At 36.3% G+C, this 17,775-nt stretch overlaps 1 long non-coding RNA gene across 1 annotated transcript; it reads right to left on the bottom strand.

Moving 5' to 3' along the window:
• Nucleotides 1-1,612: 1,612 nt before the first annotated feature.
• On the bottom strand, nucleotides 1,613-16,792 carry LOC125753460 (uncharacterized). Its single transcript, XR_007405366.1, has 3 exons — nucleotides 16,695-16,792; nucleotides 3,018-3,191; nucleotides 1,613-1,654 (listed from the first exon to the last, which is right to left on the bottom strand). It is a non-coding gene; the product is annotated as an uncharacterized LOC125753460 (long non-coding RNA).
• Nucleotides 16,793-17,775: the final 983 nt, after the last annotated feature.

Genomic DNA, 17,775 nt, shown 5'->3' with positions numbered 1-17,775 from the left:
TGTTACTGAATTCTCAGATCACAACTTTTTACAGAGGGGGGTTGCAGAAACAAAGTGAATAGTGTTGGGACATAGTTGGTGCCCAATGAATATTTATTGAAAACTACTTGAATATATCTGATGAGAATAATCATATGAGTAGTTCCAGAACTAGTGTGATAAATTATTGTTCAGCAAATGTTCCCTCACAACCTAATACCCCTGCCTCCTTGGAACTTCTCTGTCTTGTTGATGATGGGTTTGGCTATCTCACTTGTTTTAGCCAACAAGATGTTGGCAGAATGAAACTAGCAGAGGTTTGAAATGTGCCTGTCAGATTGCATGTAATCTTGCCTTTTGCTACAAAAATAACATGCTTAGGTAACCAGCCCTAGAGGAAAGAAAGATCTATAGAACAGATCTGGACCTAATCTAGAGTTTGGTACCAAGCCTAGCAAACCCAGTCCAGGCCAACTAAACTCCATCATCTTGCAGGTTGTGTGAAACCAAAATAAATGTTTGTTGCCCTAGGCCTACTGAGTTTTGGGATGGTTACTCAAGCAGCACACAATGGTAGAGCTAACTGATATAGTTTTGCCTATAAACTTAAAGACAACACAGTAAATTTTTAAAAATGTGAAAAAATATTAGCATCTATCAGAGTTAAATGTAAGAAATGGAGGAATGAAATGTTGCTTGGGAAAAACATAATTTAAGAGTAATAACCTAGTGTCTTCAGAGGGTAAGCTCTTGAGAGAAGGAAAATAGAAGAAATCAAACAAGAGATTATTCAAAATCTGGACCCATCAACAGTTGAGGGGCTAAAAATTTGTAAACAGAACACTCCAAAAGTGGGAAAGAAGTGGGAGGTAATCTACCAAAGATCTGTTTTTGACTAGGCTCCTTTATTTGTATGGGGTCTCTGTTTTATCCTCTGTGAAAGGAGGGAACAGCTGTAGATAAGCACTGTGGCATTAAAGCTGGATAAGCCTTTGAGATAGTTTTAAATCTAATTAGGAAAATAAGCTTAGAAAAGTATGTGGAGATAGATTCATCAGAAAATCAAATTCAATAAATAGATAAGGTTCTAGCTTGACGTAAAAATTGATTTGAACAGATTGTGAGTTTTTTGAGGTAGAGATATTTGGTGAAAGTTTCCCCATTTCCTTTTAGGTCACTTCCCTGCTAAACGTCAATGCAATATTTTAAGATATCCTTTATAGATTTCTAGTTTCCCATGTCAAGGAAAAAATGTATCTTTCAACAATCCCTAAGTGAAAAGATACCCTTTAAAACATTTCCATTAAAATAATCATAAAAGCAGATTACAAATAGAAATTGGTCAGTTTTTATGTATATGATCACTTAGTGACAAATTTGTATTAATTTTGTGTTCTTACACATCTAAGGGTCTAGGGGTAATAGAGATTCTAACAGATTCTGGAAGGTTAATAATATTAGCTTAATTAATAATATTGAATATCACTTGTTAATAATATTGAAACCATCCAATCTGTTGAATAGTACTATCAACGTAAGCTTGAGAAATAAATGACATGACATAAATCCTATGTTTTATAGCAAATATGACAAAAGTACATTGCATTTTAATGGCAATTTATTTCCAAATGGCCACCTGATGGATTGTAAGTCTTTCTCGATGTGCAGTCATCATCTGTGAAGAATATGAATGAAAAGTGCAGTTTCAGACAGGTCCATGAATTACTAGTTGGATTTCACAAAGCACTGCTGATTTACATTAAAGCTCATTACAGTTTCTACCCAGTGTAAACCTTACTTAGAAATGGTAAACAATTTTAAGAATTTAAATATTGCCCAAACCTCAAGCTAAAATTCTTATTTGGTGTTTAAGTATATTTTTCATATGCTTGTAATTAACAGAAAGTATTATAAGGAAAATTGGACTCATCCAGTCATTCTCTAACCATAACTGCCATTATATTCAGAGCCTTTCAAAACTTCTTTCGTTGGCTTTAAGCATAAGCAACATGACTTTCAATTTTTATTTTTATAAGCATAACTTTCACTTCTTAAAACTTTTAATCTCATTTCCCCTTTATATTTAAAGAGATTTTATCAGGTAGAAACTATTTGATGGTGGTTGTATTTCACAATTTATTACTATTCTATTGAAAATCAGGAATAACTTTTCATCATAAATTAGACAAAACCTTTAATAGTTTCTTGATTCAGAATTACTTAGTATTTTAAATAGTAAAAATGATGGCTTCAATATGGGCAATCAAAATGAGATCTATGCAGTCAAATAATAAAAATTGTGGTTGAAAAATAAGATTTATAAAGAAAAAAAAACATGACTAGGCAAAGAACTATATCAAAAATCTTTCAACAAGTAAGTTTTATAATGGGCATATGCACTAAACAGTTGTTAGCTATTCTATAGAAAAACTAAATAAAAAGCATATAAAATATGCTGTATTCTCAATCCTTAGCACAAAGTTGTAACTATAATGTGCAAGCATTGGAATCTACAGAAATTGAAAGTGATTTACCATGTGTTAGCAATGCTCAGAATGTTTTTATTTTTTTTAAGTACTCATTTATTTTATAGAGGGGCAAAGGGAAAAGGAGAGAGACTCCCAAGCAGAGACCCCCACCCCCAGATTGGAGCCCAATGCAGGGCTTGATCCCACAACCCTGGAATCATGGCCTGAACTGAAATCAAGAGTCAGAGGCTTAACTGATTCATCCCAGAATATATTATTTTTAAGAAAGACTAAATTTTTGTTTGACTTACTCTCAACCCTCTAGAGGATATTCTACTTCATAGAGAAATATTTCAAAGTAAGCATGAGAGAGAAGTCATAAGATAGCTGCTATCCTCAAATGTATATTGATTACTTAGTGTTTAAGGAATAGAGGCAGGATGGAGAAAATGTAATTAATAATATTAATAATTATTAATTAATAATAATTATTAATATAACAAAAGATTGAGTAAAATGCCATCAGAATATAAAAATATTCTACCTATGTTAAAAAGGGGAGAGGGGTACCTGGGTGGCTCAGTCCGTTGAGTGTTGGCCTCTTGATTTCATCTCAGGCCATGTAAGGGTCATAAGATTGATCCCTGGGTCGGGCTCCACACTCACCAAGGAGTCTGTAGAGATTCTCTCTCTCTCTCTCTTTGCCCCTCTGCGTGTGCTCTTTCTCTCTCAAAATCAGTAAATCTTTGTTAAAAAGGGGAGAGATAGATAAATATTTATTGATAGTCTCCTATGTAGCAGATATTGTATAAGGCTCTTAGCAGACCAGAAAGATAAAGAAACATAATTTCCACACTTTGAGGCTCATAATCTAGAAGGAAAGTTAGGAAACATTCCCATGGCAGCCTCTGAGTCCAAGAATGGCAAGACTGTATTTTATTCGATTTGACATCAAGTGATGAGTAGATGCTCACTAGATGCTGCATTCATAATTCAAGGGAGTCAATCCGTGACTTACACGCAGATACTTATAATGAAAGAGCTAAACATTCAACTTTTTTTCTTACTCAATCCTCATGACTTCTGAGATTGCAAGTATCAAATAAGAGTTGGAGAAGCTAAGTAAATTGCCCAAGTGACACAGCTAGTGTATTGTACTGTGCATCCAGGATCCAGGCTTTTAATCATATTTTTTCATATTCATAGTGATATGAGTTGTGAAAAGATGTAGCTGAATTGTTGTAAGGGTTAAAGAAGGAATTATTCTAGAGAAATCGGTAGAGAAATTAAAGTACAGATGGTTGACCTAAATGTGTAGGATGGACAAAATTCAGATGGATGGGAGCAGGATCTAGACCTTTACTCTCCAGTAGCCATTAGCACATGTGGAAATTGAAATTTAAATTCACTAACATCAAATAAAATTAAGAATTTAGTTCCTCAGTTGCGCTAGCTGCACGCCGAAGTTTCGTTAACCACATGTGGCTTCTGGCTACCATGTTGGTCAGCACAGAGTCACAAAACATTTCCATTCTCACAGAAAGTTCTATTGGAGAGTGCTGTCTGAACGGAAGAGATTATGATCATTGTCAGCGAGAAAACAGCAAAGGAAGCTAGGAAGCGAAGTTCAAATCAGTCCAGAGAAGGTGGGGGTGTTGAGTTTGGTGAGAATAAAGGTCCACATAAGTGTAGGACATGATAAATAAGTGCCAGGTATATTTTGGATGGTCTTGAATGCCAGAGAAGAGAATTTATATGAATTTGGTATGCAGTGAGAAACATTGAGGATTTCTTATCAAGGAAGTGATATTATCAGATCAATAATTTTAGAAAAATTATTGGGAGATGGTTCATAAAAGTGGTTGAAATAGAGTTGATATTTGGGAAATTGATTATGAAGCTATTGAGCTTGGAATGGAAAAGCTGTAAAGGATGTGAGAAACTTGAAGTACAGCTTAAAGACCTGACACTATAAGGAGAATGAGGACGAGAAGTTTGAGTAATTGAGAGAAGGCCGGTGGCAAGGTCAGAATTCTAGAAGTCAGGAAGAGGATGGAGCTTGCTTAGAAGGGAAACAAGTTCAATTTTGAACATCTTGAATTTAAGGTTCTTGTGAGACATTTGTCTGGAAATGTCCAGGAAGCACTAGGGAAACTTTCCAAATCCTTAGCTTATTTTCACAAGAAAGTCAATGACTGCCCTGTGAAAATGAATGAGATTGAGATCAAGAAAGTCATCGCAGGCAGGATAAACAATTTGCAAAATGGGAGGAGTGGAACCCAAAATGACATCAAAGTCAAGAGTTACAGAGGCAAGTATAAAAGTTTAAGTAAAAAGCCAAGAGTTGGTGCCAAGATGAAGCCTTCTAACTTATTTTTCACAGTGTTGGAATATTGTACACATTTTTTATAGCCTTTGTAGTTGGTTTAACATCATTTCCCATGGGGCTAACTACTAGAAGAGTCCCCAGCAGTATCTGTTTCAGATTGTTTGCTATTATTTTAAATGTTTATCTCAATAGGACAATACCTTTAGTAGTATGTACCAAGAGTTATCAGGAATTCATATAGATTCTTTTAAGTTCTACTGCGGGCTTTCATACATGATACAAACTATTGATATATTTTATTGAAGCAGAAAAGACTGTAGGTAAGGTTATAAACTAATATCTCAGAGAATCACAAGGTCTCCCTTTACCTTGATATTAATAGATTCTAAGATCTCTGTAGTGGTTTTCTCTCACGGGAATTTTTCTGTCCACCTTTTAGGTTCTGTTAGTGTAATTGGTAGTGGAGGGAGAGAACTAGCAATGTGATTTAAAACAGAAAACAAAAAAATAAAAAAAGAAAAAAGAAAACAGAATCGGATGGTAAGATAAAGTTTTATGTATTTGTCCAACTTTGTGAGTAGTTACAGGAAGAGGTGGGGATAAAGATCTTTCTATCTTTCAGGAGATAGTTCAGTCTTTGTCACAAATGAAGACAAGGTACTTTTTATGACAACCAGAATTTCAAGGAACAAACTAATGTTAGATAACAAGATTGGCCTAATACAGAATTTTGAGGTTTTACACAGTAGATTCCTGAACCTAAGGCAATTTTCCCCCCAGAACTCTACCTGTAGTATCGAACTTATAAACGCTAATTTTGTTCAGTGATTTTTGTTTTAAAAGGTTAAATGCCTGTAATTTATACATTTCCCAAGTCTGTAATTACTTAAAAACCCTTGAAACTCCTCCAGTTAGAGAATTGTTAATGAGTCGATTCATGATCCTCCTGTGAGATACCTTGAATTCAAAGGAATGGAAGCAGGTGCAAAAAACACAAGAGAGGCCACCTGAACCATCTATAGCAAAATCAAGACAGAAATTCACACCTCCCAAATCTCAGTGGCCTCTTACATTACTCAGAAGAAGCACGGTTGACGTGACAGCAAATGGAAGAGAATTAACACGAAGAAGATACCTTGATGAGAAGTCAGTCATTAACTATAGCAATTAACTGCAATTGCCAATACTCATGAAGGGTAAGATTTTTTACACAAGCAGCTATTACTCAATGAAAGATCACTCTCAAAAAATATATATAAAAAAAGATGATTCTCCCTAGTGATTATGGTGGTGTGACAGGCAAGCCACAGATCAGTTAAGATAAGTGAAAGTGAGTAATTATCTGAGCAGCTGTATTTCAAAATATGTACCTCGTACCATGAGACTAATGTTGACAGCATCTACCCAATTCCAAATATCCAAAGGAAAAGAGAGCACTTTACACTCCTCCCAATATGCTGTCTACACGGTGTCAAACACACAGGTGCCTGAAAGGATTCTTTGTTTTTCATTTAAATGATGAAGAAACTAGAATTCTTCTACCTTTTATTATTCTGATCTAGAGATGATTTTTTCCCCTCTTTTCCCCTTAATTCTAGCAACACAGTTAAGTGAAGACTGGAAACTAGAACTTAGAGAATCTTGTAAGTGATGTGTATTTTTTCCATTGGCACACATGAAAGGTTATTTTTTTGATGGCAAACTCAACATCACATGAATCATAGATAATAGCGAATATATCTTACATAAACGAAGGTAAATAATTATAATAATGAGGTGGATTTAATTCAGAGTTGAGAGTTCATGTGTAATAATGCTTATGTGGCACATTATAGGGCATATATTCTAAGCATTTTCTAGGAAAAATTCAGAAACAAATTTTGGACTTTTAGAATCCATTTCACCAGCTTTAAATAAATATATGAATTATGCATCAACTGCTACATCTTGAAAAGCTTATGTATACATCTTGAAATGCTTATGATTACCTTTCAAAGGTAATCAGATAACTCACCTTAAGTCCCTTCGATTTATAATTTCAGCTACATTTACAAATTAAAATTCATTAGGAATGGGCAAATTTGTATACTGTGAAATTAGATTGAACTATCTATATGCCAGCCCTTATAATAATAGTCTTGATTTTATAAAAGGCTCTTTTGTGCAATGGTGAAGAGAGCATTATCTGAAAGAAAACTGTTTGGATTTCAGCTCCTCTAATTACTAATGGTAAGATCTTGGTCCTGTTAATCAAGCCTCTGTTTTTCCAACCATAAAATGAGCATAATAAATGAGAAGTACTTAACTTCTAGGGATATTGTAGCAAATTAGTTAATATATGTATAAAGCCCTTACCCCTTAGCATTTACCAGATAATAAGAACTAGGAAAGTCTGACTGGATATTATCATAGGCCTATTATATGCTTAGCTGAAGGTCAATACGTGGGCAGGAGAAAAGATTGCAAAAGTTACACTTTGATAGTAATAAAATTAAAATCCCACATGATAGATACACTTTTAAAGCATTAAGATTTTAAGAACACTCTCCTCTATCAACAGGGAACACTATATTTAACCACCACTCAAATAACTTAAGATTGGCATCTCCTTCCCTTAACTACTTGCTCACTAAGAAGCTTTTCTTTATTTCTAAGATTTCCACACTTAAAACTTATGAAGATTAAGTGAAAGTGACTTACATAGGAGCTTCTGTGATATCATAAAGCCAATCAGATGAAGAATATAAAGGAGTGCTACACATAAAACAGCGGATAATATCCACACTTTAAATTAGCCCTGATAATGGGGCAAATATACCCTGGATAATTCATGTTCACGGAGAACTCTAAGAGCTTGTTTTGTTTAAGTCTCTTCTGTTTCTGGGTTTTTAATTGATTTTTGGTTGGAATGGCAAACTCAAAGATACACCTACTTCTCTGTGTTGTACTTTGCTGCTTTATTCTTTATTAGCGAGCATCGAAATGGCCCAAATTAGAAAGTAAAGCTGCCTCAGACTGAACTGTCTTTCCTATACTCATTGTAGGACTTACTCATTTTTTTTTTTAGATTTTATTTATTTATTCATGAGAGACTCAGAGAGAGAGGCAGAGACACAGGCAGAGGGAGAAGCAGGTTCCATGCAGGGAGCCCGACGTGGGACTTGATCCTCGGTCTCCAGGATCATGCCCTGAGCAAAGGCAGATGATCAACCACTGAGCCACCCAGGGTCCCCCTTCCCTTTTTTTTTTTTTTTTTTAATGGAATCATTCTTTAGGTCTGAGCTCAAATGTTGAATCCTTTGATAAGCCTTCCTCGTTGGACTCTCCAGTTAGCAGTAATCACTTCTTCCTCTGTACTCACACTAGGCATTTTTTAAAATAGAAATATCTATAGTTCATTAAAAGCAAACGCAGATCTCTCAGGGTGAAAAAAAGGAAGGAAACCTTTGCTTAAAAGGTGTGAATAGGGACTTGAAGTTCTGAGGTCTGATCTGCAGGCATTTACTTAAAAATCTCCTATGGAATACAGCCAACAGTATGGGGGCCTCCTAAGGGACTCTCTTCCAGGAATGTTTCTGTCTGAAGATGGACTTTCTACTTCTTCCCTTAATTCTATCAACATGGTCAAATGAAGACTGGAACTTTAAAACAGAGCATTAAAAAAAAAAAAAAAAAAAAAAACCTCAAGAGAAATAGGAAGGGTCCAAAGTGTATTGCGTGTGACTGGACAATGTGGCTTATCCCAGCACAAAGGTTTGAGTTTGTTAAATGCTATTTGGAAGATCAGCTGTATCATTTTGATTTTTGCTATACTAACTATATTAATCACCAAAAACAATATAAACTCCCATTAGTGTTTTATAATTTCTTAGCTTCCCATATTGACTAGCACTGTGTTGTGCACATAATACATAAATTCAATTTGTAACATAAATCATGAATACATGAGAACTTTGATTTCAAAGTTTAGCTTTAGAAGATTGACAGATTGACAAAGTATAAATATGCCACTATCATATATGAACTTTTGTGACTTTGACCTTCAAGGTCCTATAATAAATTATTTTTGTTTCTATTTTTCTTCTTCTGAAAAAAAATAGATAAAAGCCTAGCATCCAAAATACACAAAAATTCATTAATGGGAGATACCTTAATCTTAGCCTTTCTTGGTCTTTCAGAAACATTGAGACCTGTGATTTTGTTTTCCCATCCTAAATTTGCAGGCAATTACTTCTGAAGACTCCAACTTTAGAATGACATTAGGATTATGAAAGAAGTATTTGTCCTTTGAAGCTTATTTCAAAATATCGGAAAGCTTGAAAGGAGGAGTTTTTCTTTGTTTTAAGCTGCAGAGCCTTGAACTTCTAGGACGAAAGAGGAAGGGGAGTGGTGGCAAAAACTGCAACTAAACCTTACCCTAGAAGAGAAACTGGTCAAACACGGATGGTCATGCTTGGGTTAGCCCTGCTCAGACTTGCTACTCATTGCATCATCCTTCCCCTTCTGTCCAGCAGACATACCCGTTTCCATCTAGCAGCAATCAGTGAATCATGTCAACTCCTAAGTAGGACATTGTGATTTTTACTTTCTTAAGGTCCACTTACTGCTTTTGCCTCCAATCACCTTTTTCTTGCTCCATGTCTGTTTGCTATCAACCCCACATCATTATTTGCCAACACCTGGTTAGGGAAATAGGTTTAGAAGGACATTTTGAGTGAAGAAAGGTTTTAGAAATAATTAGACTAGAATTCAGGAGAGCTGGTTTTATTCTGGTCCCGGTTATTTTTATTTAAATTTTTTTTAATTTTTATTTTTTAAGAGAGCATGAATGAGCAGGGAGGGGGAGGGTCAGGGGAGTCTTGCAGAGCCAGTTGCAGGGCTCAGTCTCACGACCCTGAGATCAGGGCCTGAGCCAAAACCAAGAGTCAGATGCTGAACTGACTGCATGGCTCAAGCCCCCTGCAGTTGCTTTTAAATAGCTAACCTTGAATGGATCCCATTGTGGTTCTTGGTATAATTTGTAAAATTATTTGTTTGGAATAAGTAGGATTCATGAGTTTTTACTAGTCTCTTAGTTTATGGTTCTACAGAGGTTACTTTTAAAAAATAGACCTTGTTGATACAAACAATGCACTAATAAGCATAGAAGTAGATGCAACAGTACAATAATGTGAAAGTACAACGCCCACAGAGTAACAGGATCAAAACGGTTGATGAGGGAAGAGAGGAAAATAGGAAAGCAGATACAGACCTAGGTACAATGGTACCTGCCTTCCAGATTTGTCTTGTAAAACTTATTCTGCACAACAGAAATAGTTTTACGTAGCAGAATGTGCTGACAGTTTAGGGCGTTGCTTAATTTTGACACTGATTACTAATTTACAGTGATGATGCCTGATTTGATTTTTTACTTTAGTATCTTTTGCTTCACTTTTTATTTGTATTTTTTTCTTTATAATTAAAAAAAATTTTAAACATGCAATGAAGAAAAACTAAAAAAAAAAAAAAAAAAAATTCCTCCAACCTTACCATCCAGAATCATTTTGCCATTTTTGAAATCCAGTGTTTTACTTGCACAGAAAAGTTAGGGTTCTTCCAAAAGATCCTACGACAAGGATCTGAGTGCACATCCTTTATTTTGAAGTAAGCATGGGAGATTGTCAGGGCAGTGGGACAGTAAGGGGAGGGAAAGCAGCCAGAAAAGAGCACACTATTTAGTCTGCTTCTATGGGGGTAACTGGAGTCGATCTCTTGGAGAAATCCTGGGAAATGCTATAAAACACAGGTCTCAGTGATCCTACCTGAAGTAGGGGGGCTGGATTTAGGGCTATTAGGGGTGGATATCAGTCTCTCAGCACTTCTGTGTCACAATGTGGACAGGAACATTGTGGGCTTCCCCAGTTGAGAGGGATGGCATTGGGCATGGAAATGCAGATACTGGCAGTAGGGAGTCAGCTGTAGTGCACAGGAGGGTTGAAGGGAAATGGGAAGGCACTGAAAATATCTGCTTCGACATATCAGCTGATTTTTTTAAGCAAATCAATCCTATATTTTTGTAATAAAGATGAAACATGTTTATCTTAAATGTTAGAAAAGTGAAAATGACACAAATGTTTTAAAATCACTCCAACTTGGCCATCTGGTAGTACTCATCATTACATTTGGTGAACACCATTCTCCTTGTGTGCAGATGGAGAGAGAGATTCAATGAATTCATTTTTGGAAAAATTCCTTATATCTTTGGATACATCTGCATTTCTTTGCTCAGATATCTTTTTCTTTCTTTTTTTTATTTATTTTTTAATTGGTGTTCAATTTGCCAACATATAGCATAACACCCAGTGCTCATCCAGCCAAGTGCCCCCCTCAGTGCCCGTCACCCAATCACCCCAACCCCCCGCCCACCTCCCCTACCCCTTGTTCATTTCCCAGAATTAGGTGTCTCTCATGTTGTGTCACCCTCACTGATATTTTCACTCATTTTCTCTCCTTTCCCTTTATTCCCTTTCACTAATTTTTATATTCCCCAAATGAATGATACCATATAATGTTTGTCCTTCTCTGATTGACTTACTTCACTCAGCATAATACCCTCCAGGTCCATCCACCTCGAAGAAAAAGGTGGGTATTTGTCATTTCTGACGGCTGAGGAATATTCCATTGTATACATAGACCACATCTTCCTTATCCATTCATCTTTCAATGGACACCAAGGCCCCTTCCACAGTTTGGCTATTGTGTGGACATTGCTGCTATAAACATTGGGGTGCAGGTGTCCTGGTGTTTCACTGCATTTGTATCTTTGGGGTAAATCCTCAGCAGTCTTTGCTCAGATTTCTTTTTTCAAATGTGCTACATATCCTTATGTTGGATTTTCTTTTTATTTTTTTTAAAGATTTTATTTATTTATTCATGAGAGACAGAGAGAGAGAGAGAGGCAGAGGGAGAATCAGGGTCCCTGCAGGGAGCCTGATGCGAGGGGCTCGATCCCAGGACCTCACGACCTGAGCCCAAGACAGGCGCTCAACCAGTGAGCCACGGGTGCCCCAGGTTTTGTCTTCAATATCTCTTAGTCCTCTTATGATTGCTTTATTTATTTTCTTGTTTGTTTGCCTCTTTCAATATGAATTTACTGAAAGTATCTCAATCTTTCCCCAAGGTCAGTATTTCAATGTTTAGTAAATTCTATTTTATATTTGGCCTTCTTTAATTTATTCATTTCTGTGACTATATTTGTGGTCTTCTTTTGCTTTCCTAAATCTACAGCCTCCCTCTCTTCCTCAATTTTTATTGTTCATCCTCTAATCTTTGAGTTCTTGAATTCAGGTTCTTATTATTGTCTAAGGTGAGATCATTGTGATGAATTTTCTTGTGCTTTGCCTTTTTTATTTTGTTTTTACATTTAGAGTCTTTATCTTTCCTTTGAAAGTTACAATCCTTTCTTTCTTCCTCTTCTCTGCACATGTTTTGTTTTGTTTCAAAATGTTTGCATATTTTCCGTGGCATTTCACATTGCTCATAAGTAAGCAGTTCTATTTAGCCTTTTTTCCTGCTGCAATGTGAGTATACTTATGATTCTTCCTAGTATAGCTGACCCAAGTTTCTTTTGTCCTTCTAGCTACTGTTTAGGAGAGATTTTGTTTTTCATCCATATTTAGTAGATGGATAGCATGGCAAGGGTTGGGTAGGAACTCAGCCAAAGTGGTATGCATTCTTTAAATACCATAGCTCTCATCTCTCTTCTGAGATTTTGTTAATTATCCCATAGAAGAATTCAAACCATCTAGTTTGCTGAGTCACATTCTTATAGAGTCTATACTTACTTGGGTTTTATACTATTTCCTCAATTCACTGTGTTTGCTTCAGTTTTCCAGGTTAGTAGCAATTCAGCTTAGGTTCAGAATAGAAGGAAAAATTAGTCTGTCGCTTTACTGTCTCTTAAATCCAAACTGCTTAGCAACTAATATTGTCCAAGCCTCATCTTCAGATGAAGAATACCCAAACATTGACTGGGCTAATCTACTTATAATGAAATTACAGATATATGGGTTACATGCCATCCATGATGGGCCAATAATTGGGTAAGGTTATTTTTTTTAACCTTCATGACAGGACAAAAGAACATGCTATAGTCCCATTTTAAGGCCTTACTTGTGTTTCTGGCATTCTATTTTAGAATTGGCTTTCAGTCAGGGGTGCATGGGTAGCTCAGTTGGTTAAGCTTCTGACTCTCGATCTCAGCTCAAGGTCTTTTTTTTTTTTTTTTTGAGATTTTATTTACTTATTAGAGGGAGAGTAGGGGGGTAGGAGCAGAGGGCAAGAGATAAACCCAGAGCCTGACCTGGGGCTTGATATCAAGACCCTGAGATCATGACTTGAGCCAAAATTAGGGCTTGAATTCTTAACAAACTGAGCCACTCAGGTGGGCCCAAACTGGGCCCCTCGGCCCAGGTGTTGCTCTTGGGGTCTTGAGTTCAAGCCCTGCATTGGGCTCCATCCTGGGAATGGAGCTTACTTAAAAAAAAAAAAAAAATTAAGCTTTAGTCAGTCAGTACCCAGACCTATTCTTAAGTGATACTAGCACATTACATAACTACAATTAAAAAAAAAATCTTTGTAACACACAGAAAGAATTCCTATACTGAAGCAAATACTAAAATATCTGGGCTTTATAATAGTCTCCAGTTAGTTTATTTGATGATTCTAAATAGACATATTGTGATTTAAAATATGCAACCTAGAAACAGGACAATTAAAGGAGACCTCCAAGAGCATTATCAAATTAGATAAATATATAAGTAGGTTAAAAGCATCCATATCAGAACCCACAGCAGATGGGAAAAAAAATCACTGAATCATGTTTAATAAAACAACAAAGAGCAAAAGGATGGTGAAGCCACCTCACTTAGGAACAAGGAACAGTGAGATGGTGTTATCACCCCTAAATCTGAAGGAGCGAAGAGAAGGAAGGTTTACAAACCAGGTGTTGGCCATACGAGGGGGCTTTCCTTTTTATGGAGGAACACATACACAACTAAAATCCTGGCTGGGGTGGGGGGAAATTGAGTAGTGGGGAAGGAATACTTTCTGATCCTTCTCTTCTACCAACCTCCGATCTCCTATCAGTGCCTCCCACTGGCCAAACTCAAAGGGAGCAGAGGGCAGGAGACCAGGTGTGAAGAGAGTAGAGAGTCAATCCCCTGGGGTATAAGGCAGAGAAGAGTGGAGGATGGTTCTAGAAGGGCAAACAGAGACCAGTCAGCACAATATCTCATACCTGATATTCCATCTTCAAAAATCACTTAACAGGAATGAGCTCTTTGGGTATACAAGTAGGAACATAATTCCCTGCATTTACATAAATGTATAAAACCAATTATATGTCATTTGTAAAACAAAATTGTGTCGCTCACATTTTACATATGTAGGCACTCAGGTGCAGAGTTGGTCCTACTGTTTCTGTAGCGAATGCTTATTGAGTGCTATATGCAGGGGACTTTTCCAAGGGCTTTACGTGGATTTGCTCATTTCCTCCTTAGTGTAGTAGGCGGTATCATCCCATTTTGCAGGTGAGGAAACTGAAGCTCAGAAAGGTTGCCTCAGGTTAATAACAAGAAGTGGGATTCTAAACTGAGCCGGGATGCTAATTTGGCCCTCTGGCACAGAGCATTTCACCCTAACAACCATCCCCACATTAAGTCCACAGTGTTAGCATGCAGACCTTGTCAGTTGCTTAATCTGGGAGTCTCATGAGTCTTTGTCATTTTTATTATACTTGAGTAATAATCAGTTGACAAACTAACTTAGTCTGAAGAGATGACCCACCTCCCAAACTCTGCATGTCTGAGAATCAGAATCTAGGATGTTCTGTGTTGGAAGGAATCTTCGCCAGCCCTTTCTTCAGTTGTGACTGAACCAGTCATATCCCCTCTCTAATCTCATTAGCATCTTGCTAATTCACTTACTAGATCAGATGTAGCTCCTGTTTTTTAAGCTTTAAAACCATCCTTCTAAAATACTGTACAGCTCCTTAACTATGGCACTATGAAGGTACTTTGCATCAGATACGATTCTAATGGCAATTTGTGTCAATTCTTTCAAAGGGAAATAAATGTAATTAAGTTTCTTCTTATGAAACAGAATAAAGAATATGGAGATTCAGTAAGAGAAGTAATGATCTCGGTAGGTTTTGAGAGTGAAAATAGGAATTAAATACAACTGCATAGAATTTATCTTTATAAGTGGAAGGTCAGTTTGGGAAATGTCTTATTTAACTTGGGCTACCCTAACAAAATGCCATAGACTAAGTGTCTTAACAGAAATTTATTTTCTCATAGTTGTGGAGGCTGGAAGTCTGAAATCAGGGGACATAGTGGGATTCTGAAGAGAACTCTTTTCTTGACTTGCAGATGGTTACCTTCTTATTGTGTGCTGACTTGGCCTTTCCTTGGTATGTGTCTGTAAAGAGAGAGAGAGGGATCTCTTCCTCTTTAAAAAAAATTTTTAAAAAAGATTTTATTTATTCATTCATGAGAGAGACAGAGACAGACAGAGACATAGGCAGAGGGAGAAGCAGGGAGCCAGATGTGGGACTTGATTCCAGGACCCCAGACTCACCCACTGAGCCACCCAGGTGCCTCATCTCTTCCTCTTCTTCTCAGGTCTACAATTCTACTGAATTAAGATCCCATCCTTATGAACTCATTTAACTTTAATTTCTTCCTAAAAGCCTTAGTTTCAAATAGTCATATTGGGGTATCAGCTTCAACACATGAGTTTTGTGAGGGACACTCTCAGCCAATAAAGTACTTTTCTTTCTGATCAGATTAATAAAATTATTCTGAACTTTGTCAAAAACACTTATCACAGCAAATTTACATTTAAAAAAGGAATAATAACCCAAGAAAGTTTAAAAACTAAACCATCAATTACTGATACGTGACTTTCTAGATATAGGCCATAGCATAGAATTCTAATTTATTCTTAGCTTCAAGATAAACTGATATATAGTTTCTAACTAGATTGGACTTGACATTGCAAAGATAATCAATATTTCTCTTAGTCATTGCCTTTTCCCCCAGTCAATGTAAATGCAGATGACTATGGTCCTTAGGGTGGGTGGAAGGAGATGATTAGCTTGGGTCTCTTCCTGTGGGACTTCAGCTGGTTTAGAGTAGTGCATCAAGGAGGTTGTAAATTGGGGGAAAAATTATATGCTAAGGTCATTTGTGTCAAAAAGACTTAAGGTTCAGATGAATACAATCTACCCATTATCCCCAGCATCCCTCAAATGAGTTATTTCCTAGCTCTACCTACAAGAGCTTTGGTGCTGACCTTGCATGACTTCTTTCTACTTTGAGTTTCTTTAGATACAGCTTTTAACTAAGTTTCTTAGAAACACTAATACTTGGGAGTAGCAGGATATGTTGTTTGTAGAGGGTCCTGGGCAATTCTAGAGACAGCCCAGAAGGGTGGTAGTAAAGAGATTTATAAGTATGGTTAGTTGGGATACAATTTCACAAGACAACTTATGCCTTTCACTTAGCAACTTGTATGACTATGTAATCTTGTAGACTTCAGTTTATTTATTATATGAGTCTAATAATATCTAATACATAGTGTTGTGAGCACTACATTATAAATATGTAGATATCTACACATATTCATGTATCTGCATAACTACATATGGATCTATCTATTTACAGGGAAAAGTCCTTTCCCATATGACCACTTAATGCTATTTATTATTGTTCTTATTTGGAATTAAAATTTCTATTTCAAAATCTTTGATAGATACTTTTATCACAGGTCCAATTTAGTTAAACATCTATGTGTTTTTAAAGAGAAAAGCAAGAATAAGTTTAAAGTTATAGACGAAATCATAAAAATAATTCATAAAATCGAATTAGGTAAATTACCCAAGTTTGCAAAAGATACATCTTATCTGGCTCTGATTTCCTTAATGAGTAAAAATGACCTCTGTTGAATCATAAGACTGCATCTGTTGTTCTGTTATCTGGGGGAAAAAAATAACATGCTTTGGACTTTAATACTGAAAATAAACTTACAATACCAAAAAAAATCAACCTGTTTTCTATTACAATAAGCTTAATCACTAAGATATTTCCCTCCTTTTTTTAAAGCGGAAAAAGAATATGTTACATGGGCTTATTCATGGGCCCATGAATACTAGCAAAACCCCAATGACAGCCTGTATTGTCATCATTTTTCAGGCGCTCAGATAAAAAGCTTTACAATGCCACATGGAGCATCTAAGTTAACAATATGTGTATGATTAACATACAATGTATATGATTAATACTAGAGGATTGCTATTGATTGTAAAAGCAAGTTTAAATTACAATTGTTAAAACAGTTAACAGTCAAACTTAAACAATCGAAAGGAACAATACAAGAAACTTTATTTTCCTGAACTATTTAAGACAACCTGCCAACGTGGTGTCCCATCACCCCAGAACACTGCGACGTGTATTTCTTACAAACAAGGATGTTTCCCTGCACAACTAGAATGCAACCACTGGATTCAAGGAATTGCCACAAATATATCACTCACATTGAATCCTCAGACCCCACTTAAACTTTACCTATTGTCCCAATAATGACTTTGTAATAAAAGGCTCCAGCTTAGAATCACAAGGTATACGTAGCTGTCGGGTCTTTTTAGTATCTTTCCCCTGGAACAATCTTCTCAGTGTTTCTTTGGCTATCAATACCTTGATGCATGAAATGTAAAGGCCCACTATTTTGTAGAATGTTCTCAGTTTGGGTTTGTCTGATGTTTCCTCATGATTGGACTTAGGCTGTGCATCTTTGGTAGGGATATCACAGAAATAATGCTGCATTCTTGTGTTCTATGAGACGGCACACAATTCTAGTAAGTTTCATTTTACTAAAGAAGCCCCCCTTGATCACTATAGCAAGGTGGAATCTGCAAACTTCATATAAAGTTCATTCTCCTGTAGTAATCTTTGTTTTGTG

This window comes from Canis lupus, chromosome 23 (genome assembly GCF_003254725.2).
Source record: "Canis lupus dingo isolate Sandy chromosome 23, ASM325472v2, whole genome shotgun sequence".
NCBI lineage: Eukaryota > Metazoa > Chordata > Mammalia > Carnivora > Canidae > Canis > Canis lupus.
This window is presented reverse-complemented; position numbering and strand designations above follow the sequence as displayed.